The sequence below is a fragment of the Bufo bufo genome, chromosome 3, assembly GCF_905171765.1.
Source record: "Bufo bufo chromosome 3, aBufBuf1.1, whole genome shotgun sequence".
Lineage (NCBI taxonomy): Eukaryota > Metazoa > Chordata > Amphibia > Anura > Bufonidae > Bufo > Bufo bufo.
Window position 1 is genome coordinate 445,772,298 of NC_053391.1, and position 25,823 is coordinate 445,798,120.

General features: G+C 46.0%; 1 protein-coding gene across 2 annotated transcripts in view; it reads left to right on the plus strand.

Annotated features, from left to right (window-relative positions):
- Positions 1-25,823, plus strand: part of SH3RF3 (SH3 domain containing ring finger 3) — a 448,315-nt gene that overhangs the window by 250,474 nt on the left and 172,018 nt on the right. The gene's annotated exons all lie outside the window — the stretch shown is intronic.

Genomic DNA, 25,823 nt, shown 5'->3' on the forward strand with positions numbered 1-25,823 from the left:
TCTGAAATGCAGAACAGATGGACTGTGTCACACTTATTTGGCCTTTGTATTGCCCTTTTAGGCATACAAACTTAACACATGAAGCAATCCACTATCCTTGGGGTCATTTACAGTAATCATAACAGTACATTGCTATGCTTGGCCTTAGCCATGACTTTCCATGGTAATTGATCCTGGTCTACATGACACACAGTAACATCTGAGTACTATCTCCAGGGATATATCCATGTATCTCCAGGGATATATCCAGGTAGAAAAATTGTCTAAATCTACGCCAGTAAATATTTCACTGATATAACTGGTATGAGGTATACGTTCCACCTATCAAAATTATATCACTGTCGTTTGGAACGCTATATTACTGTTAAAACTAATATTTTATTGATTCAACACAAGAAAAGGGAAAGGGAACTACCTATATTAAAATACTAGAGCACCATCTAACCAGTGTACGGTCGATGATATGGACCTATGGAGCCGCAGATTGTGGTACATGCGGCTATAGATGGAGTCACTAGAAGTGCCGCAACTAGTGCTATACTACAAGCTGGATCATAAGGCCATGGGGCCGTGCTAGATCCAATCCACCAGAAGTATGCACTGTGGCGCGGTCAAAAGTGCTCTGAACCAATCCCAGCTAATAGTGCCCTAAACTAAATTTAAGATGGACTAATCCATTGATAAACATCTGCCTGCAGAAGCCGACCTCACTGGAACCATCCGTTCAGGGTGAATCAGATGTCTGAGTGTCGGCTCTGCAGGCACGAATCAAGGGACACTAGGCTAAGCTGGGTGGAACAGAAAGCTTGATTGCATTTGCTCATCAGCTGCAGAGGGCTGAGAACCGCAGACCTCAACTGCAGTGTGAGCACAAACAAGCAGTAAGATCATTGATTTATCCCCACACCACGCTCGACGCGTTTCACCATATTTGGCTCGTCAGGAGCATAATTCTGTGGTTACATGGACAAATGGTCAAAGCTGCTAAGCCTCCGTGACAGAGGCTGCAGCTGTCAGTACGAGGTGGCCGAACGCGGCCGCTCAAGTGCACAGAATATAAGGAGAGGACCGCGAGGACCCTTGAGGTCGAGACAGAACCCTCGTCCTCAGAGGGTGAAACTGAATTGGAGGGCACTTCCTACCAAAACAGCCAATACCCCATCTTCCAGCCCTCTAACAAGGGACCTAGAGGGAGAGGAGGTAGAGGTAGGAATCCCGGACAACGGGGGGGTTTTTTAGGGAATCAGACCACGAGACCTTACAGTCTAAGAAACAGAAAAAACCAATAGCATACCATCTAAGGATGGGTGCAGGTGGTCATCAGACTGGGGACACTCCTGTGATGGACAGGTTCAGGGACAAATTACAAATTATCAACCTATCTGATAGGTCCCTTACGGAGGTAGAATTGGAACTACTTAGTAAGGGCCTATCGTTTGTTCCTACTTGTTCTTTCAGCTCCTTCGAATGGGTTAAGGATTTGACCCTATTCGTAAGGAGACTGAAATGGAAAAAATTCTTTGCGACACATAATCAACAACAATGCAAGGAATTGGGGGTTGATATTCAGGATCTGCCGGATATCCAATTACTGGTATCCCTTATGGAAGAAGGGGAGAGGGAAGTTGGTGAGGGTCCATTCACGGATCTCAAACTTCCCTCTACCAAAAACCCACCGCTAAGTGATGGAACACCACCTGACATTTTTCTTAAGGTCGTCACAGATCAATTGAGAATGTTGGACACATCCAGAGGGATTGGGTCCAATCTCCAGAAGAGGGAGATTGATGCCCTAATCTCGCTGGAACGCGACAACTCCCTTGTCATTAAACCATCGGACAAGGGAGGGAATATTGTCGTGATGAACTGTGAACAGTATAAGACCATGTGTCTTAACATTCTCAGTGATGATTTATGTTACCGCGTGCTGGAAATGAATCCAATTGAGACTTTCAGGAGGCAACTGAAGGATCTCTTGGATACAGCACACGAGCATGACCTTATTAGCAGGTCTGAATTTGATTTTTTGTTCCCCAAACATCCCCAGATCCCTTGCTTCTATGGGTTACCCAAGGTGCACAAGGGACTTTCCCCATTAAAGGGACGTCCCATTGTTTCAGGGACTGGGAGCTTGACGCATCCAATCAGTACATACGTGGACAGGATTTTACGACCCTTTGCGGTGTCCCTGTCCTCGTATGTACGTGATTCGATGGATGTGATCAAAAAACTGGAGGGAATTCATCTTGGTGAGAACGTTATGCTGGCCAGCTTGGATGTTGAGGCCCTCTACAGTTCCATACCCCATGATAGGGGGTGTGGAGTTGTGGCCTCATTTCTCAGTCAACGTGGCACCCATTGCTGGCAGCATAACGAATTTGTTCTTGAGCTAATGAAGTTTATCCTCGAACACAACTGTTTCATTTTTGACCATCGCATGTACCACCAGCTCAGGGGAGTGGCGATGGGGAGCCCTTGTGCACCGACCTTCGCCAATCTCTACCTGGGCTGGTGGGAACGGGAGGTTGTGTTCGCGGATAATCAGAGATGGGCTGACCACATTAATTTGTGGCTACGCTTTTTAGATGATGTGCTGATTTTATGGTCGGGGACTGTGGAGGACTTCAATCGGTTCGTTTCAGACCTGAATGTAAATTCTATGGGACTATTCTTCACATCAGAAATCCAGGAATCGCAAATCAATTTTTTGGATTTGACCATCTTCAGGGACAGGATGGGTAACATTGGCACACGATTGTTCCGCAAGGAGACTGCGACCAACAGCCTCCTTAGATGGGACAGTTGCCACCCCCTGCCCCTGAGGAGGGGAATTCCAAAAGGGCAATACCTTCGGGTACGGCGCAACTGCTCTAGTATGTCAGATTTCAGAACGGCATCTAGTGAGCTACGAACCAGGTTTAGGAGTAGGGGGTACCCGCAACATGTATTAGCCAAGGCGTACCATCACTCGCTGGCCCAAAATCGGGATGCCCTTCTTACCCCTAGGCCAGGATCATTGGGAACAGAGCAGTTGCGCATCATAGCCACATATGATGAAGCACATAACACAGTGAGAGAGCTGTTGAAGACCTATTGGGGTATTTTAAAATCAGACCCAGATATTGGAGATATGATAGGCGACGCGCCATTGATTACATACAGGCGTGGACGCAGTTTGAGAGATCGCTTGGTCCACAGCTTCTTTCAGGGTCCTATTACATCTACTTGGCTGAGTACCAGCCTCAAAGGGACCTTCCGTTGTGGCGGGTGCGTGGCTTGCCCTGCAATTCGGACTGGCGCGACATTTATTTGCAGCGTCACTGAACGGAGATTTAATATTAGATCTTTTGTAAATTGTAAGACGAGAGGCCTGGTATACTTGGCCACCTGTGTATGCGGAAAACAATATGTGGGTAAAACCACAAGGGAATTCCGCAGAAGAGTAGCAGAACACCTAAATGACATCCGGAATGGGGCTGATACCCCTATCGCCAGACATATGTCAATTGTACATAATGGTGATGCGGATGCCATTAAATTTCAGGCTGTGGAGGTGGTTAGAAGATCGCCAAGAGGAGGCGACTTTGATAGGCGTCTGTTGCAAAAAGAGACACAGTGGATCTACCGCCTATATGCGCTCCAACCTCATGGATTGAATGAATATAACTCCTTTGCGTGTTTTCTATAACCTACATGACAAGAGAGTGCAGCAGGGGTATAAGTAGATCCCTGTGTCTCAGGAGTATTATGCATTGGACAGCTTATCATTAATAAATTAATATTTGACTCGCTTTTGTGTCACCACCTGAGATCAATAAGACTGCATGGTCCCTTTAAGAGGTGACCCTGTGTCATTGTGTTGTCCGTTACCGATTGATGTCCTCAACAGGAGGAACTGATGACCACTCAGCAGTCCTCATCCCGATCGCTGCTGTACTGTGCCGCTGGATCAGTGAGCCGCCGTATGCATCAGCTCTATCTTTAATGTATGAATGTTGTGACATTCATCTGGGCCCGCCTCATAGAGGGGGCGGTACAATGGGGGCGGGACGGATGATGCGGCGGTGCCGCGCCTCCCGCAATCTCATTGGCCGCCCTGAAGGCGTGACTCAGCAGAGGGGAGGAGGACTCTCCTTATATTCTGTGCACTTGAGCGGCCGCGTTCGGCCACCTCGTACTGACAGCTGCAGCCTCTGTCACGGAGGCTTAGCAGCTTTGACCATTTGTCCATGTAACCACAGAATTATGCTCCTGACGAGCCAAATATGGTGAAACGCGTCGAGCGTGGTGTGGGGATAAATCAATGATCTTACTGCTTGTTTGTGCTCACACTGCAGTTGAGGTCTGCGGTTCTCAGCCCTCTGCAGCTGATGAGCAAATGCAATCAAGCTTTCTGTTCCACCCAGCTTAGCCTAGTGTCCCTTGATTCGTGCCTGCAGAGCCGACACTCAGACATCTGATTCACCCTGAACGGATGGTTCCAGTGAGGTCGGCTTCTGCAGGCAGATGTTTATCAATGGATTAGTCCATCTTAAATTTAGTTTAGGGCACTATTAGCTGGGATTGGTTCAGAGCACTTTTGACCGCGCCACAGTGCATACTTCTGGTGGATTGGATCTAGCACGGCCCCATGGCCTTATGATCCAGCTTGTAGTATAGCACTAGTTGCGGCACTTCTAGTGACTCCATCTATAGCCGCATGTACCACAATCTGCGGCTCCATAGGTCCATATCATCGACCGTACACTGGTTAGATGGTGCTCTAGTATTTTAATATAGGTAGTTCCCTTTCCCTTTTCTTGTGTTGAATCAATAAAATATTAGTTTTAACAGTAATATAGCGTTCCAAACGACAGTGATATAAATCTACGCCAGCAAGGGAGCTGGCGTATATTTAGACAGGTGGTGGATACGCCGAAGTTATGTAGAGGCCAGTACTTCTACATAACTTAGGCGCAGCCAGCGCAATGGGGTATTAAGACCCCCTATATTTATCTCATAAATGACTCCTTAGGTTATGTACTTTGCCACAATTACAATCAACACCACAAAAAAACGCATCGTGGACACGACTTCAATGTGGGCACAATGTGTGAACCCGACCTGTTATTTATCTCATTATCTCATTACAATGTTACAATGGAACCTATCAAGGGGTCATGTGTTGGAAGCAGGAAAAATGAGTGATAATGAGCCTACAATAGACACATGGGCATCAGAATTGTACCATGGAGCAATAGAAGAAGGCAAACAGATTTCAAGGCTGCTAGTGAATCATATTCATAAGCAAGCTTCGGCGAAGCAGTCCTGACAGCCAACACTGACAAGTTGGACCTGTAATACTTCTGCCCCTACACTGAGAACATTCTCACACTAATCTTCCAAGTGCTGGGAACGTTCTTCCGGCGATCCGTCCCTAGATTCTGTAGATGTGTAGAACTGCTCCATGGCAACATGCCCTAAAGCTGTTGTTCACAAACTAGCAGCACAGATAGGAGGTGGCCAGGACAGGAGCTGCTGCGCATGCATCCCTATGTGTGTTCCCTAGATCTCGGACACAAAAGAGGAAGGCTCTTCTTCTTCCACTGAGAAAGTCCAGCCACCACTTCGGAATTACAATGGTGGCCGTAACCACTACAAACGTGCATTGTATTATGAGAGACAAAATTGATTGAAACAAGAACAGGAAGCAATATAGACAATGAATATGCATTAGTATGTGGATTATATTACCGGCATGTACATGATAAATATAATTTTTTCATGTGAGATGAGCTCTTTAAAGGATCTGCTGTGAATGTCTTGGTGGCACATAGCAATGGACACCTTCAGAGGTCTTCTGGAGTCTACTCCTTGACAGGTCAGATCAGTTTTGGCAATATAAAGGGAACCTACACAATATTAGGCAGGCGGCTTATGGCTGATCAGTGTATACATACAGTATACAGTATTATCACTTGTTTCATGAAGCAGATGTATGTGCTAAGAGTATAAATGTGTCTATCTCAGCAAGAGGAGAACTATGACTCTTGCAACTTAAAACTTCACATAGGATAAGATGAATGCAGTGTTTTGCAGTACCAGAATAATTATAGACTTTCATTCATAGACAAAATAAGTCTTTATGGATTTAACGTGTGTATTTTAGTTCATTCCTTGCAACTGCACCTAATGAAATAGCCTAGCATTAATTATATAAAATATTTGCTGACGTGGAACATCTTTAAAGTCCTAGTGTTAAACTCTAGTTCTTCTATAAGACCATATAAAGTTCTACATACTGGTATAACCTTATAGAATATAGAAGGGTGTGTAGAAGTATATTTGTGCAGGAAGTAGTTTGAAGAAAGCTCTATAAATAGAGCAGAAGCAGCTGCCCCTGAATGCTGAAGGGCTAGTTGTGAGCCAACTTGGTTGAACAACATAGAAGAAGAAGCTTGCTCATTTTAGATTCTGGGTAGGCACATATTGTACAAAGTTTGCTTCCTTAAAGGTGTTCTCTGAGATTTTGATTTTGATGGCCTGTCCTCAGGATAGATCAACAACATCAGATTGGCAAGGTCGACTCCCTGCACCACCACCGATCAGTTGTTTGGAGAGACCATGGCAAGTCTTCTTACACCAAGTAATTCTCACCTTACCAATCTGATGCTTCCCGATCCCCTGTCAGTCTCTGTATGCTTGCCTCCAGCTTTGACATGTTGACTCAAACATATGACCACTGAGCCCAATCACTGACTGCAGTGGTGACCTCAGTGGTGGTGGCACATTTGTATTGTTTCTAATTTATATTATCACTCATTGACCTTTAAAGGGCATCTGTCAGCAGATTTGTATGAAACTGGTTGACCTGTTACATGTGCGCTTGGCAACTGAAGGCATCTGTGTTGGTCCCATGTTCATATGTGTCCACATTTCTTGCTTAAATTATGTTTTAATATATGCAAATGAGCCTCTAGGAGTAATGAGGGCGTTGCCATTTCTCCTAGAGGCTCGGCTTTCTCTGCAACTGCTGTGCCCTCTGCACTTTGATTGACAGGGCCAGGCAGGTGTGATTGCATGTGCAATGCAGGCACATAGGAACATGGGACCAACACAGATGCCTTCAGCTGCCAAGTGCACATGCAACAGGTCAGCCAGCTTAATAGGTACAAATCTGCTGACAGATGCCATTTAACGTCTGAACTACAATATTGTAACAGCAGCTGCTGTCCGCCGCTGTTCCCCTGCTTACCGCCGCGGTCCCGGGCGCTGTGTTCAGCGATGATCTGCTGCCGATGTTTCCTTTCAGCCCTGGCCACAACATGCTTGCTGCTTGTTTCCTGCAGCATTTCCTTAAGGGTCGGCGCGCGTCACTTCCTGTGTTTTATGGGTTGGATCATGTGACCTTGCCAACCAATCTTAGCCCTCCTGCACATATATAAGTGGCTCAGCCCCTTTCCCAGATACCTCAGTGTCAAGGTCCTTGTGTCTTGCTAAGGTTCCTGATATCCACTTGTGTTCCTGTGTTCCTGACTCGTACTTGTGTTCCTGGACTCTGCTACCTGTTTGATCCCTGCCTGCTTGCCTTCACTCTCCTGTTGTCGATCCGGATTGCCTGACCTGTACCTGTGCCCCTCTGCCCTGACCTATTGCCTGTCTGACTTCGCCTCTGCCTCATCCTTCAGTCCTGCACTGTTTCTCCTGGTAACGACTCAGGTACTTCCTGGTCCGCCTGGACCAGCTGCCTCGTGTTCCTATCCTCCTCAAGTGGTAGTGACCTGGTGTTTTCTTCGGGAAAGTCTATCCCCAACATCAAGGGGTACTATGAAGATTGAGGGGTTCATTCAGACAACGCCCTTATAGGAGGTAGGACATGTGGCACAGTGGGTTCACACTCACTGGTTTGTGACAAATATACATATGCTAGAGTTAATGAGAAGATAATGTAGCCCAAATGTCCCTAGAATAGCTTGAAATTCTTTGTACCTATGAAAGTACTGTTGCTTTACATATGTTTTACTTCATTACCAAGTTTTCATTCATTTCAGTTTAAATGCCATTTTTATAACAAATAATTACATCCAGAATTTTTATGATAATAGCAGCGTTTCCCACCTCTTGCACCCAGGAAACTTTTGTTACTGCCTAATTGCTCCAGAGCTTTGATTCCACAAAGTACCGAACAAAATAGGACTTCATTAATAGGGGATTTGTTAGTTAATTGCTTTGTGCAAAAGTGGACCAATTAGCCTTCTAGAAAGCTTCTTATTAACCAGACCTGCAGAATAACATTTATTCTTCACAGCTCAGAATTGAATATCATGCCTTAGATATAGAGAATTACACTCTCCAGCAATAATCATCACATTATCCTGTGCTATTATGCAGAGGCCACTTGTCTAAATTTCCAAAGTTTTTGAAGAGTTGGAAATGGGTGTCAACTCAAGTTCTCTTTGATAATCAGATCAGGGACAAATAGGTCAGTGCATTGTCCAAATGCAATTCTTGCTGCCAACTGCAGCTAAGATTCTAAGCGCAATTTAACCAAATTAAAGGGCCCTGAAAACAAAAATTACTTAAAAGTGGACATGCACATTCCCTGAATATATTAAAGAATGATCCCTCAAGGTGGTGAGCCCAAGTAACTTCAGTCCAATGCTGTCCTACAGAATATTATGTCAGATAAATAAGATCTTAAAGGGGTTGTCTCATCTTGCCCTTACTAAGGCGCAATGAGACACAGTCCTGACCACCTCCTGGCGAGAAAACAGCAGAACTCTTCGGCGCTCTGCTGTTTCAGTAGCTCCCATTGCTGTGCATGAGAGCTACTGAAACAGCGTAGCACAGAAAGATATACTGTTTCCCTACCTCAGAAACACCATAGCTTGCTTTGCTACATACGCTGTTTCAGTAGCACTCATGCACAGCAATGAGAGCTACTGAAACAGCAGAGCACCAGAGCGCTTTGTTGTTTTCCGGCTGGGAGTTGGTCGGCACTGTGTCTCATAGCGCCTTAGTAATGGCAAGATGAGACAACCCCTTCAAGATCTTATCTGACATAATATGCTGTAGACAGCGTTGGACTGAAGTTCCTTGGGCTCACCAGAGGAAATGATCTTGAGGGACCATTGTTTAATAGATGCAGGGAATGTGCATGTCCACTTTTAAGTAATTTTAGTTTTCATGGCACATACAGGACTTACCTTCAATAAGGTTTAGGCCTTGTGCACGCAGCGGTTGTTTGGGTCCACCTCTGATTTGCATTTTTTGTACAAGGAGTCATTCATTTTTATGAGTCTGTGAAAAATGCAGATAGGACACAGATGTTATCTGTGTGCTGTACGCATCTGTGTGACGTTTTGCGGACAAGAATAGGCAGCTTTATTAGGAAAATGTGACATGTACACAGACATAGACTACAAATGCCTTTGTGCAAGAAAAGTCTATGGGCACATTTGATGGGCACCTTTTATGAAACATCTACTTTGTTGAAAGGGAGGTGGTCATCATAGAGCTTATGCTAGAGCTAAGGGCTGTCACTGGTAATGGGGAGGGGATAACACCAGGTAACACACAGAAGGAATAGACTGGAGTCTAGGCCTCAAAGCTAAGGGAGAGGGATGGTGACCTCCTAGGAATCCCTAGACCTCTCCCTGACTCGTGCATCCTCCAGTATAAGTAGACCCTGAAGGTGGAAATACACCATAACCTTAGCCCTGGAGACCCTGGAAGGCCCTAGGAGTGGTGGCAGGGAATGAGACTACTGGTTCCTCCCCAGATGAAGGAACCAGCGTCTCCCAGAGGCCTAGACAACAACACACACAAGCGAACAACAAAATGAAAAACAAAATGCACTTAGCTTAAAGAAGAAAAGAGGAGCAGGAGATCCAAAGGAACAACACATCGGCTCAACCAAATCCAGCAGGAAATATCAACCACATGGTAAGCAGTGTGAGTCAGAACTAAATAAAGCCTCAGTAATGACCACAAGCTGCACCTAACAAGAGGTGTGGTCATTACCAAACAACAGCACTGCAAGATGAAAACAGAGAGACTGTCAGATACCCTCACGTGCCGCCAGTCTCTCAGAGCATCTCACCTCTGTCATGGGAAGGACAATGACAAGGGCGTACTGACTTCTCTTCCAGATTGTAATCCACCAATAAGAGCGCTGACAACAGATGACAGCCCTTTACATGCAATGAAGTAGACATTAGGATACATTAATGTTTTCTTGGTAAGATGGTAGTGGGCCCCTTTTTCTACTTCATCTTCATATGTAGCATGTCGACTACTGTTGTTAATTCCAAAATCAGCTGTAAATGAGATTGTCCTCTGCTAGACCTTTGTGTTATTAGATGTCTTTTATTGTTTCAGAGCTCGGGTCCACTAGAGCAGTGGTGCCCAACCATTTTTCGTCTGAGGGCCGCACTAGACTTGGTATAAATTTCACGGGCCGGAACCTGGTAGCTTTGCCAGAAAGAAATGCAAACGCTGTGAGGGGGACGTGTGAGCATTACTAAGTAGAGGGCACATATCTGGCATAACTACTGTGAGGAGGGCACATATCAGGGCATAACTACTGTGAAGAGGGCACATATCAGGGCATAACTACTGTGAAGAGGGCACATATCAGGGCATAACTACTGTGAGGGGGCATGAGTGAGCATTACTACTGTGAAGAGGGCACATATCTGGCATAACTACTGTGAGGGGGCACATATCTGGGCATAACTACTGTCAGGGGGCACATATCTGGGCATAACTACTGTGAGGGGGCACATATCTGGGCATAACTACTGTGAGGGGGGCACATATCAGGGCATAACTACTGTGAGGGGGCACATATCAGGGTATAACTACTGTAAGGAGGACACATATCAGGGCATAACTACTGTGAAGAGGGCACATATCTGGGCATAACTACTGTGAGGGGGCACATATCTGGGCATAACTACTGTGGGGGGGCACATATCTGGGCATAACTACTGTGAGGGGGAATGTGTGAGCATTACGTCTGTGAAGAGGGCACATATCTTGGCATTATTACTGTGAGGGGGCACATATCTGGGCATAACTACTGTGAGGGGGCATGTGTGAGCATTATGTCTGTGAAGAGGGCACATATCTTGGCATTATTACTGTGAGGGGGCACATATCTGGGCATAACTACTGTGAGGGGGCATGTGTGAGCATTACTACTGTGAAGAGGGCACATATCTTGGCATTATTACTGTGAGGGGGCATGTGATGTATACATGTTTGTAATGTATGTAGGGCAGTATGTGATGATCACACACTGCACTACATACATTACACACATGTATACATCACATACTGCGCTGTCACCTTCTTCTGCAGGTCTACCTTGATGTCTGGTCTTTAGGCTTCAGTCAGATCCTCCACCGCCATGCTTGCGCCGTGTGCCCGACACCACCAGGACCTGTCCCCTCCTCCTTTCATCTCCTGCCGGCTTCTCCTACAACAGGGCGCTCTATCGCTCCAGTGCCCGCCCAATCTTACCAATCAGGGGCATAGCTAGAAATGACTGGGCCCCATAGCAAAAAAAATTATGGGCCCCCCCCTTCCTGGATTTCCCACTCCCACATACCTATCGGACGTCCCACCCCTTTCAGAGCTCCCACCCAAAGACCCCTCCAGGACCTCCCACCCCAACATCCCCACACACCTCCCTAGATCCCCCTGCAAGTGTCATCCACAGATCCCCCCGCAAGTGTCATCCACAGATCCCCCCGCAAGTGTCATCCACAGATCCCCCCGTAAGTGTCATCCACAGATCCCCCCGTAAGTGTCATCCACAGATATCCCCCTCAGTGTCATCCACAGATATCCTCCCCACCCAGAGCCGCTTCCTAGCTAATTTATTCACTGCACTTGCCTCTGTATAATTCAAGAGAAGCGCCGTAATCACGCACAGGCGCACTGGCAGAGGCCAGGAAGACGGTGCATGCGCACTTCGATGCCTCTGCCAGTGTGCCTGTGCGAGATTACGGCGCTCCTCTTCAATTTCACAGAGGCAAGTGCAGTGAATAAATTAGGTAGGAGGCGGCGCTGGGCGGGGAGATTGCAGGCACAGGCAGCATCGCTTTGCTGCCTGTGCCGTTCGCAGCGCGCCCTGCGCTGATAAAGTCTTGTTACTGCGCGGGCCGCACTTGGCCCGCGGGCTGTAGGTTGGGCATCACTGCACTAGAGGATCCTCTGGTGGGCTAGTTCAACACCGGCTGTCGAAGAAATAGGGTGGCTCAGTGCCTTATTTCCCAGTGGGAAGTCTTTGCATTGCAGAATACTGTGTGCTTTTATGAACTGAAATGCTATCAGTAATCTTCCTATGTGTATCAGTAATCTCGCTATCTTCCAGTAATAGGCAATCTGTAAGATGCCCTAAAGTACAGACATGTATCCATGTGACAGGCTTACTTTAAAGCTACAAATCAGTGAACTATTCAAACATAGCTAGCTAGCTGTTATATGTAATCCTCCTAAACAATAGCTTGGAATGTGTCATTTTAGTGATTCACCCATAATGAAGGCCTATTGTGTTTCATAAGATGCCATTTCTTCAAACTACTTCTTTATGAATTCCATTTTGGTAGGCAGTTGAAGATAGATTGCAATGGATTTTATGGCAGAAAGCCTCCGTTTATGTTGCTCATCACCATCTTCATCCTGACCCTAATGGTATAATTGAGATAATCAAGTCCGGCTCTTAGAATGGAGTAAGGCTTTATTGACTTGTCAGACAATAACTTGTGTGATTATTTCTTCAAATTGTCTTTTACTAAAGGTGATCATAGCAAATGACAGTTTGCAGCCTCTTTTAGTCTTTCTAATGTTTGACTACCACAAATATACAGAAGATGCATTTATTCTGCCTCTGCAGATGGATGAAGACAATGAATGACTGAAGAGAATCAGGTTTAAAGTGCATTCATTTTATGGTGAAAATAAGGCAGTCAATGACCAATGTTATCTTTGACATTTCTCTCAAGATTTACGTTGCAGAACTCTAAAAAGACAGTGCTATTGTAAAAAAAAAAAAGTCCTAAGGAATTAGTTTATCATAGTTGTCACTGGGCACGTTGTATTATATTACTGATGCCAATGTATTTTTCTACTGGACCCATTTACTACCAATGTGGATATGGTTGACAATGTGTTTATCCCATCAGTTCCCAATTTAGACCCACCTACAGTATGTTGCCACTTTAAGTTTTCTTTTGAGGGCCAATTTAGGTTTCTAATCTTCCCCTTTATGTCCTTATTTATAACAAGTCAAGGGGATTGAGTCTGCTTGTTTTGACCCATTTTGGAGTGCCATTCACTCGGTACTGTTGTTTCCATTAGTTCAGCATTCGTTTTCAAAGGTAATAATATATTGATTTTGTGCTATTGTCTTTATTCACCTACAGTGCAGACCAAAAGTTTGGACACACCTTCTCATTCAAAGAGTTTTCTTTATTTTCATGACTATGAAGGCATCAAAACTATGAATTAACACATGTGGAATTATATACATAACAAACAAGTGTGAAACAACGGAAAATATGTCATATTCTAGGTTCTTCAAAGTAGCCACCTTTTGCTTTGATTACTGCTTTGCACACTCTTGGCATTCTCTTGATGAGCTTCAAGAGGTAGTCCCCTGAAATGGTCTTACAACAGTCTTGAAGGAGTTCCCAGAGATGCTTAGCACTTGTTGGCCCTTTTGCCTTCACTCTGCGGTCCAGCTCACCCCAAAGCATCTTGATTGGGTTCAGGTCCGGTGACTGTGGAGGCCAGGTCATCTGGCGCAGCACCCCATCACTCTCCTTCATGGTCAAATAGCCCTTACTTTCAAAGTTTTCCCAATTTTTCGGCTGACTGACTGACCTTCATTTCTTAAAGTAATGATGGCCACTCGTTTTTCTTTACTTAGCTGCTTTTTTCTTGCCATAATACAAATTCCAACAGTCTATTCAGTAGGACTATCAGCTGTGTATCCACCTGACTTCTCCTCAACGCCACTGATGGTCCCAACCCCATTTATAAGGCAAGAAATCCCACTTATTAAACCTGACAGGGCACACCTGTGAAGTGAAAACCATTTCAGGGGACTACCTCTTGAAGCTCATCAAGAGAATGCCAAGAGTGTGCAAAGCAGTAATAAAAGCAAAAGGTGGCTACTTTGAAGAACCTAGAATATGACATATTTTCAGTTGTTTCACACTTGTTTGTTATGTATATAATTCCACATGTGTTAATTCATAGTTTTGATGCCTTCAGTGTGAATCTACAATTTTCATAGTCATGAAAATAAAGAAAACTCTTTGAATGAGAAGGTGTGTTCAAACTTTTGGTCTGTACTGTACGTTCTCTCACATTGTCCTCATCTTATTTTAAAAAGGTTGGGTTTACTATGTCTGAAAACAGGGATCTATGATCATTTGGTATTAGTGATGAGCGGCAGGGGCTATATTTGAATTCGCGTTATTTCACAAATATTTTGGCTAATATTCGTCATATATTCGCGAATTCGCTATCTCCATTAATTATTTTTTTCACTGCGAAAATCGCAATGTAAAATGTGCTTAGTACGAACGTGAAAAAGGGGCATGACCTAGTTTAGCAACTGTTTTCAAACTACCCGAATTTTGAGGAGATTGGAAAACATGGTTAGCAGCAATTTTTGCGACAGTGAGAAAGAACTCCTAATCACTGTAAGTAATTTGACATTACAGCAGTGTATTTGATTACATTTCACATGCATGTCAGAACAATCGCTTTATATGCAGATAGAGTGTTATAAAATATTCGCGATTGCGAAAATTGTCACTTGTGATGCAAATGTTTTTTTCGTAATACATACAACTTCACATTTTATCAGGTCTAAGTAGATATTACTGATTGGTGCACTAAGTATATTTGTGACATCACAGCACTATGTCTGCAGCATGTATGTATGGACAGCATAGAAATATATCTCACATGCACATTGCACATCCATTTTCCTGCCGCACACTATATTACCCCCCCCCCCCCCCCCCCCCCCCCCCCCCCCCCCCCCCCCACACACACACACACACACAGTCTATAGATTAGAGTTTGTGTCCTGTTGGTTAGGACTCAGGAGAAGCTTTCTTTGTCTTACTGCCAGTATTTGCTGGTTTATTTAGAGTTACCCAGGTTGCACCACGGGGAGGCAATCCAGCTTTACACCCCATACCGTACCGTCACTTCACTAGACAGGTACATCTCTGCTCAGCTGGCCAATATCCGATTTCTCAGACCCCACACACATACAATCGCAATACAATCCGATCTTATAACGGTAATATTTCCCCTTCAAAGACCTAAATACTTTTTGATGTTTTGCTGAGGACATTATTTTCAATACTTGTATTTTTAAAAAAATTGGATTATATGCTTGCATCTTTATCCTGCAGCGCATGTTGGAGCAGGGCTATGACAGGACCCGGGTCCAGTCTGAGAAGCAGAGGATCGTGAGGGGAATCCATTTCGAGCTGTGGAGGAAGTTCAATGGCAGGCACACTAAGATGGCCTTACTAAAGAAATGGTCCAATCTTAAGAGGAAAAACTCGGAGTGGATCAGAGAGATCCATGACAGAATATGCCCAGGTACAATGCTTACATTAATTTTGTATCTCTCGCCAACACTCTGTAATGTATACATACAGTTATGCAAATAAGTATTTCATCCCTTTACAAATGATTACTTATTACCTGGTGTGACACGTATCAAATCAGCAGGTTACATCATACATCTCTACCTCGCCATGAGTATATATATATATATATATATATATATTTATACACACAGCGAGGTACAGATGTATGATGTAACCGGCTGATTTTGTGCGTTTCACACATACACACATAAATATATATATATATGTGTGTGTGTGTGTATATATACATAAACGGACATCATCATTTTGTATTCCAGTAAAAGGCCCCATCCATCATTACATTAGATACATCCCACACTTAATTTGCATTTGTTATGAGTTCTGAGTTGTTTGTCTAAATTCTGAACATTGTGTGATTACAGGGGTTCCCGTTCCCTCCGTCTGCTGCAGGTCTTCGGCAGAGGATCTGGAGATGGTGGTGTTGTCCGCCGAGGAGGATGAGGGAGAGCAGGCCGGACCCTCCCAGCAGCATCAGCATGAGGCACCAGCCCCACCTGATGTGGGTGAAGAGGTGGGGGTGGAAGAGGCTGGACCCTCCCAGCAGCCAGATTCCCCCCCTCCCGTCCTGATGATGATGAAGAGGAGGAGGGTGTCACCAGCCCCCGCCAGGAGGGTAAATATGTGCACATAGCAATATAATTCTGTATCCATGCCACTTAATGTGAATTGCAAGTAATTTTCATATTTTTTTTTTATCTTAACAGTACTGATTAATAATAAAAAAAATGATGCATGCATGAGATGCGGAGGCTGATGTGCAAGCAGATGCGGATGATGGAGGCGCTGCACCTCAAACGGATGCAGGAGTTGTTGGAACTTCATGACCAACTAAAAAAGTTGCCATAGAGGCATGTTTGTAAATAAATACTTATTTTCTGTTGTAACGTGTGCTTCCATTTTTTTTATATTGTTTTGTTTTTGTGTAATTTTGAACAATAAGGTTGCAGTAAGGCCCCTTTAGTCCAGGGTCAAACTCATCAGCATCAGAACAGACAGTAGCAGCAGCAGGTAAATGGTAACGGTGTAGTATAAGGCCTACACATAGCTGGTCCAAAATCATCAGGACAAACAGCAGCATGTAAATGGTAATGTGGAGTTATAAGGCCTACACATACCTCGGCCAAAATCATCAGAACAGACAGCAGCAGCATGTAAATGGTAACGGGGTAGTATAAGGCCTACACATATCTCCACCAAAATCATCAGGACAGACAGCAGCAGCATATAAATGGTAACGGGGTAGTATAAGGCCTACACATAGCTTTGCCAAACTCAGAAGAACAGAAAGCAGCAGCATGTAAGTGGTAACAGGGTAGTATAAGGCCTACACATAGTTCGGCCAAACTCATCAGGACAGACTGCAGCAGCAGCAGCATGTAAATGGTAACAGGGTAGAATAAGGCCTACACATAGCTGGGCCAAACTCAGCAGGACAGACAGCAGCAGCATGTAAATGGTAACGGCATGTGGGCAGCCATGGGGAAGAGAACAGGCCGCTGTGACTATTCTTGGCTGCCCGGGACCATGACATCTTTGTCCTCCTGCTCCTCCCTGTGGGAGTCGCCCCAGACTAACTGTGCCCCCAGCACCAGCTCTCCATCCTGACCAGGCCCAGTCTCCTGGACGTCAGCAAACTCCTCCAAAAAGTCTTCCTCCTCCTCCTCGTCCTGGGCCTCGTCTTGGTGGAGCAGTGTTGCCTCTTCTTGCTCCACCAAGGCACTCTCCCCAGCATCGAGCAGGCGTTCTAGTGTCCTGTCCAGCAGGAACACTATGGGGAGCATGTCATTGAGGCCGACATGCTCCCCGCTGACCATCTTGGTTGCCTGCTCGAATGGGGCCAACACGTGTCAGACCTGGTGTATCTGCCCCTACTCCGCATTGGTGATGTAGGGGAGTGGGTGTGATGGCCCAGAAGTGCCTTGGTCCAGCAGATACTCTTTCACTGCCCGTCGCTGCTCCCACAACCTGTCCAGCATGTGGAGGGTGGAGTTCCACCCGTCACACTGTCCACAATCAGACTGTGAGGTGGCAGGCTGTTGTCCTGCTGAAGGTTGGACAGGCACGCGGTGGTGGTTGGGGAGCATCGGAAGTGGCTGGCAACCCTCCTTACCCTTGGCACGATGTCGCTCGGGTATGTGCGTAGGAACTTCTGTACCACAAGGTTGAGGACATGTGCTATGCAGGACACGTGTGTTAGACTGGAAGGCAGCGAGGAGGTTGCTGCTGTTGTCACAGACAACTTTACCTGCCTGGAGCCTTCGGGGTGTCAGCCACTTGTGGACCTGAGCCTGGAGGGCGGCCAGAACATCAGGTCCAGTGTGTCTCCATTCCCCTAAGCTCACAAGCTGGAGCACGGCATGGCAGCTTACGTTCTCCACACTTGTGTAGCTATGGGAACGCTTACTGCGGGGCTCAGCAGCGGTGGAGACAGTGGCTTGAGGGAGAGCAGCACATCTGAGATGCCACCACATCTGATAATCCCTCCCCGGCGCCTCGGAGGGGCAGTAAAGCTTATGTATCGTCCCTGCCCATGTCTGCTGGTCCAGGCATCCATTGTCAGATGTACCATGTCGCTGACAGTGTGATCCAGCGACAGTGATAGATTCTGCACAATGTGTTGGTGTATGGCAGGGAAGCCGGTCTTGGCAAAGAAATGGCGGCTGGGGACACGCCATCTGGGTTGGGCCTGCTCCAACATCTGCCAGAATGGATTGCAGTCCACAATATTGAAGGGCAGCAGATGTTGGGCGATAACCCTTGCCAGGAGCCCATTGAGTGAAAGCACCCATCGGTCCCTGGGGACATAGGCCGCGCTGCGTTCAAATGCGTCAGCAACCAACGGCTGGAGCCAGACGTCAGTGGAGGCGATAGAGGAGGGCGCAGAGGAGGCAGAGGTCTGGCTGCCGGTACCAGTACCTCTAGGAGAGGGAGTGGGGGAGTGGGAATGCATTGTTGGAAGGGGGTGGGGTGGCTGCAGAACAGTGGCAGGAGCTGCTGTCCCCTGCGCACTGCTGCTGTTGCTTCTGCGACCACCCTGCATCTGGTCCCACTCCCGCCAGTGGTTGACTCTCAGGTGCTGGGGAAGGGCAGTGGTACCCAGTCGAGCAACAGACCTCCCTCTCCTCACCCTGGCATGGAACAGCTGACAGATGGCAATTGTCTGATCATCTGCTACCAGGGTGAAGTAAGCCCAAACAGGCGACTTACGCACCAAACTCCTGTCAGATGGGGTGGTTCTGGCTTGCGCCTGTTCGGGCTTGGTGTGCACAGGTGGAACCTGTTGCTGCTGCTGGCTGCTGCCGCCTCCTTCTGCTGCCATTACCAGTGGAGCCCCTGCCACTGGGCTCCCTGGTGACCTGGTACACCGTTTGCCTTGGGTGCCTACCTTCCTCATCAGTGCTGCTGTCAACTGACAAGGGAAGTGGCACCCATTCTAGGTCACCCTCCTCTTCATCCCCTGTAATGTCAGACCCAAGGTCGACCAGATCACTAGTGCTTGATTGTCGGCATCCAACCAATCAACAAAATAAAGGGGTCATATCTCTGTTTACTACAGTGGCCCTTCCATTGTTTATTCAGGCACAATAGTTCGGTACTGCAGATCAGACCTCTTCACTTGAGTGTAACTCACGTGTTAGATCTTGTTCCTTCCCCTAGTAAGGCATAATTCAAAGTATAATATGCTAACATGTGCTACTGATTTATGCAAAATAAAATATATAATGATAAGAACAGGCACTTCTATCACCTAAGTACCATTTTTTCTGTGTTTTTAGAACAATTAGTATAGAAACCTAAAATGAATGTACCCTGCTCTATGTAACTTTTATATATTTTAATTAACATAGAATCCAGCTGGCTGCTCATGAATATTTAGGAGGTGTTAAGCCAATGTTTAGCCCTCTGTTTAACCTGAGATTATACCATATTACATACTATGCTGCATGTTTTCAGATGCTCAAACCGGCCCCAGACCTTACTCACATTTAGACACAAGTTGATCCTATCATATTCCTGTAAATGTGTAAATGAACTGAAAATATGTCATATTCTAGATTCTTCAAAGTAGCCACCTTTTGGTTTGATTATTGATTTGCACACCCTTGGAATTCTCTTGATGAGCTTCAAGAGGTAGTCCCCTGAAATGGTCTTCCAACAGTCTTGAAGGAGTTCCCAGAGATGCTTAGCACGTGTTGGCCCTTTTTCCTTCACTCTGCGGTCCAGCTCACCCCAAACCATCTCGATTGGGTTCAGGTCCGGTGACTGTGGAGGCCAGGTCATCTGGCGCAGAACCCCATCACTCTCCTTCATGGTCAAATAGCCCTTACTTTCAAAGTTTTCCCCAAATTTTCGACTGACTGACTGACCTTCATTTCTTAAAGTAATGATGGCCACTCGTTTTTCTTTACTTAGCTGCTTTTTTCTTGCCATAATACAAATTCTAACAGTCTATTCAGTAGGACTATCAACTGTGTATCCACCTAACTTCTCCTCAACGCAACTGATGGTCCCAACCCCATTTATAAGGCAAGAAATCCCACTTATTAAACCTGACAGGGCACACCTGTGAAGTGAAAACCATTTCAGGGGACTACCTCTTGAAGCTCATCAAGAGAATGCCAAGAGTGTGCAAAGCAGTAATCAAAGCAAAAGGTGGCTACTTTGAAGAACCTAGAATATGACATATTTTCTGTTGTTTCACACTTGTTTGTTATGTATATAATTCCACATGTCATGAAAATAAAGAAAACTCTTTGAATAAGAAGGTGTGTCCAAACTTTTGGTCTGTACTGTATATTTATATATATACACTGTATATATATATGGGAAAGGGGTGTATTGGGATCTTAAAGTGGCCCTGGAAAAAAACCTAAAAGTGGCCCCATGTTGTAGGCGGGACTAAATAGATAGAAGACAGGGTAGCATAAGTAGGCAGGGCCAACAGAAGTAGACAGGACCTGCAATATTATAGTGCAGCACAAAGTACAGCCGCAAGAGAATCAAATACCAAAGTGCAGCACAAAATACTGCCGCCCTCTCCACAGTTGTCACAACCAGACAGCTGAGAAGCTCTGACAGAAGCCTTTCAGAACCTCCTCCTTGAGTTTTCTTTGTTTTGGTTTCAGTTCCTCATCTCGTTAGCCTCTCTCAGCTGTCATGCAGTTGGACTGATTGCTTCCCTTTAAATTCCTCCCCATAATGCAGTAGTGTGCGGCTTATACAACTTCCTGGAGTGTGTGTGCATGCTGTTCCTATATCCCAGTCTTCTGCAAGATAAGTGCTGTATATTTATTTGTGATTTTCTGTTTGCTGGATCTTAGGAGACCCTGACTCCCTCCGTGTCTAGTGTAGGGAGCCGGTGGTCGTGTCCCCTCACTATTGTAGGGTCTTCAGGCGTTAGATAGTCGAGGTACGTGGATATGCGACCATCCACCTTTTGGGGTGTTCGCATAGGCTGAGCAGTCACGAAGAGTGTGCCAGGTCTCATGCAGGGGTCTCCCTTTTGTTCCTTAGTTGTGGATCCAGTGAGTCATAGATTATTTTGCATTGTCTTGTTTCCTGTACACCATCCGTGACATTATAAGCCGCCAAAACCGTCTTAAGCATGGATCCGGTTTCACTTTTGGCTGAACGCTTCCAGGGTCTTTCATTGGAGGTAGCTGATCTCTGTAAGACTTTTTCTCAGTTTCAAGTGACCGATTCAGCTTGCGTTCATGGAGTTTGTTCTGAGCCTAAGATCTCGCTCCCGGATACGTTCTCCGGGGGTAGTGAGAATTTTGTGCATTTTAGAGAGGCTTGCAAACTCCATTTTCGCCTTCTTCCCCATTCCTCTGGTGATGAGGAACGGAGGGTGGGGATCATTATATCGCTGCTCAGGGGTAACGCTCAGTCCTGGGCCTTTTCGCTGCCGGAGGGGGCACGGCCCCTCTGTTCAGTGGATAAATTCTTTTTAGCCCTGGGTCAGATATATGATGATCCGGATCGTATTGCTCTGGCTGAGTCTAGACTACGTCTGTTATGCCAGGGTAAACAATCCGCAGAGATATACTGCTCAGAATTTCGGAGATGGGCAGCTGATACTGGTTGGAATGATGCTGCACTCCGAAGTCAATTTTGCCATGGTCTTTCAGAGGGATTGAAAGATGCATTTGCCTTTCATGAGAGGCCTATCTCCTTGGACTCTGCTATGTCTCAGGCCGTTCGTATTGACAGGCGTCTTAGAGAGAGAGGAGAGATCTCTCCTTCCTGTCATACTCAGTCCCGGGACAGTGCAGCGGTCTCATTCTGTGCGCAGGGGTCTCAGTCGCTGTCAGCCCCTTCTGAGCAGGAGCCCATGCAGCTGGGGTTTATTGCCTCTGACAATAGAAGATTCAGCCCGCATGGCAGGGTTTGTTTTTGTTGTGGAGGTATAAATCATTTGGCAAATGTTTGTCCCTCTAGGAGATTCAGGCAGTTTTCTGGGAGTAATAAAGAAACAAAAAGGAAAAAATCTTTTAAAAATGTTCCGTCTGTTAATATTGTCAGGGTTGAGGCGGAAATTGAAGGTTTTCCGTTTGCTTGTAGTTCCCGTTTTGTCCTGCCTGCTAGGGTGGCGCTAGAGAGCAAGAGCATTTTTTGTGAGATTTTTGTGGATAGTGGAGCAGCTGTCAATCTTATTGATAGTCAATTTGCAATAACTCATGGTTTCCAGGTATGCACTTTGGGAAAGGATATTCCTGTTTTTGCTATTGATTCCGCTCCACTTTCTCAGAGATCATTAAAGGGCATAGTTCACAATATCCGTTTAATTGTGAGTGATACTCATGTTGAGGATGTGTCATGTTTCGTCCTTAGCGGTTTGCCTACTCCTCCAGTGTTGGGGCTACCCTGGCTCACTAAACATAACCCCACCATTGATTGGCAAGCGAGGCAAATAAATGGTTGGAGTGACTTTTGCAGAGAGAATTGCCTCACGACATCTGTTTCTGAGGTTTCTACTAAGATTGTACCACCTTTCCTCTCTGAATTTTCGGATGTCTTCTCTGAGAGTGGAGTTCAGGATTTGCCTCCGCACAGGGAGTACGATTGCCCTATTAATCTCATCCCAGGCGCCAAACTGCCTAAATCTCGTTTATACAATCTTTCCCAACCTGAGAGGGTCGCTATGCGTACTTATATCTCTGAGAGTCTGAGAAAAGGACACATACGACCCTCGAAGTCACCTGTTGCCGCTGGTTTTTTCTTTGTTAAGAAAAAAGATAGTTCTTTAAGACCTTGTCTGGATTTCAGGGAGCTGAACAGTATCACTATTCGTGACCCTTATCCGCTTCCTCTGATCCCGGACCTGTTTAACCAGGTTGTTGGGGCTAAAGTCTTTTCCAAATTAGACCTAAGAGGGGCATACAACGAATGGAAGACGGCCTTCAATACCCCTGAGGGCCATTTTGAGAATTTGGTTATGCCTTTTGGTTTGATGAATGCCCCAGCCGTTTTTCAGCATTTCGTGAACAGCATTTTTTATCATTTAATGGGAAAATTTGTATTAGTGTATTTGAATGACATTTTGATTTTTTCTCCTGATTTCAAAACTCATAAGGAACACTTACGTCAGGTCTTGCTCATCCTGCGGGAGAATAAATTATACGCGAAACTGGAAAAATGTGTGTTTGCGGTTCCAGAAATTCTATTTCTGGGGTTTCTTCTCTCCGCTTCTGGTTTTCGCATGGACCCCGAGAAGGTCCGCGCTGTGCTTGAGTGGGAGCTTCCTGAGAATCAGAAGGCGCTGATGCGTTTTTTGGGCTTTGCCAATTATTACAGGAAGTTTATTTTGAATTATTCCTCTGTTGTTAAACCACTCACTGATATGACCAGAAAGGGGGTAGATTTTTCTTCCTGGTCGGTAGAGGCGCGTAAGGCTTTTTCTAATATCAAGGAGAGTTTTGCTTCTGCTCCCATCCTGGTACAACCTGATATTTCTTTACCCCCTCATAGTTGAGGTTGATGCTTCTGAGGTAGGTGTGGGTGCGGTCTTGTCTCAGGGTTCCTCTCCTGCCAAATGGCGACCGTATGGCCTTTTTCTCGAAGAAACTCTCCTCCGCAGAGAGAAATTACGATGTGGGAGATAGGGAATTGTTGGCCATCAAGTTGGCTTTTGAGGAATGGCGCCATTGGCTCGAGGGAGCCAGACACCCTATTACCGTGTTTACTGACCATAAAAATCTGGCCTACTTGGAGTCTGCCAAGCGTCTGAACCCGAGACAGGCCAGATGGTCTTTGTTCTTTTCAAGGTTTGATTTTGTTGTTACGTTCCGCCCTGGGGTTAAGAATGTGAAGGCAGATGCCCTGTCACGTTGTTTTCCGGGAGGTGGGAATTTTGAAGACCCGGGTCCCATTTTGGATGAAGGTGTGGTGGTCTCTGCTCTTTTTCCTGAATTGGAGGCAGAGGTGCAGGCAGCCCAGTCAGAGGCTCCTGATCTTTGTCCTCCTGGGAGGTTGTTTGTGCCTCTCGCTTTGAGACACAAGATCTTTAAGGAACACCACGATACGGTCCTTGCTGGGCACCCGGGGGCAAGAGCCACACTGGATCTCATCGCTCTGAGATTCTGGTGGCCTGCGCTTCGTAAGTCGGTTGAGGGTTTTGTGGCAGCCTGCGAGACTTGCGCTCGTGCCAAAGTCCCTCATTCACGGCCATCAGGTCCTCTCCTTCCCTTACCCATTCCTTCCCATCCTTGGACACATCTGTCCATGGACTTCATAATGGACCTGCCTCGTTCCTCGGGGAAGACTGTGATTCTGGTGGTGGTGGACCGTTTTAGCAAAATGGTGCATTTCATCCCTTTTCCGGGTTTGCCCAATGCTAAGACGCTGGCGCAGGCATTCATTGACCACATTGTCAAATTGCATGGTATTCCTTCAGACATAGTCTCTGATAGGGGCACGCAGTTTGTTTCCAGATTCTGGAAGGCTTTCTATTCTCGCTTGGGGGTTCGGTTGTCATTCTCTTCTGCTTTCCACCCGCAGTCGAATGGCCAGACGGAGCGCGTCAATCAGAATCTGGAGACATATCTGCGCTGTTTTGTGGCGGAGAATCAGGAGGATTGGTGTTCTTTTTTGTCCCTTGCTGAGTTTGCTTTAAATAACCGTCGTCAGGAGTCCTCTGATAAGTCACCATTTTTCGGTGCATATGGGTTTCATCCGCAGTTTGGGACTTTCTCGGGAGAGGGGTCTTCTGGTTTACCTGATAAAGACAGGTTCTCCTCGTCTTTGTCATCTATTTGGCAAAAGATTCAGGATAATCTAAAGAGCATGAGTGAGAGATATAAGCGTGTGGCAGATAAGAGACGTCTGCCTGGTCCGGACCTGAATGTTGGTGATCTGGTGTGGTTGTCTACCAAGAATATCAAATTGAAGGTTCCCTCCTGGAAGTTGGGTCCTAGGTTTATTGGGCCTTACAAGATCCTGTCTGTCATCAATCCTGTTGCCTACCGTCTTGATCTTCCTCAGACTTGGAAGATCCATAATGTTTTTCATAAGTCCTTATTGAAACCTTATGTTCAACCCATTGTACCCTTGCTATTGCCTCCTCCTACGATTATGGTTGATGGAAATCTTGAATTTCAGGTCTCTAAGATTGTGGATTCTCGTCTTGTCCGCGGTTCTCTCCAGTACCTCGTTCATTGGGAGGGTTATGGTCCTGAGGAGAGGATGTGGGTCCCAGTGACGGACATTAAGGCCACTCGTCTCATCAGGGCTTTCCATAGGTCCCATCCTGAGAAGGTGGGCTCTGAGTGTCCGGAGTCCACTCGTAGAGGGAGGGGTACTGTCACAACCAGACAGCTGAGAAGCTCTGACAGAAGCCTTTCAGAACCTCCTCCTTGAGTTTTCTTTGTTTTGGTTTCAGTTCCTCATCTCGTTAGCCTCTGTCAGCTGTCATGCAGTTGGACTGATTGCTTCCTTTTAAATTCCTCCCCATAATGCAGTAGTGTGCGGCTTATACAACTTCCTGGAGTGTGTGTGCATGCTGTTCCTATATCCCAGTCTTCTGCAAGATAAGTGCTGTATATTTATTTGTGACTTTCTGTTTGCTGGATCTTAGGAGACCCTGACTCCCTCCGTGTCTAGTGTAGGGAGCCGGTGGTCGTGTCCCCTCACTAT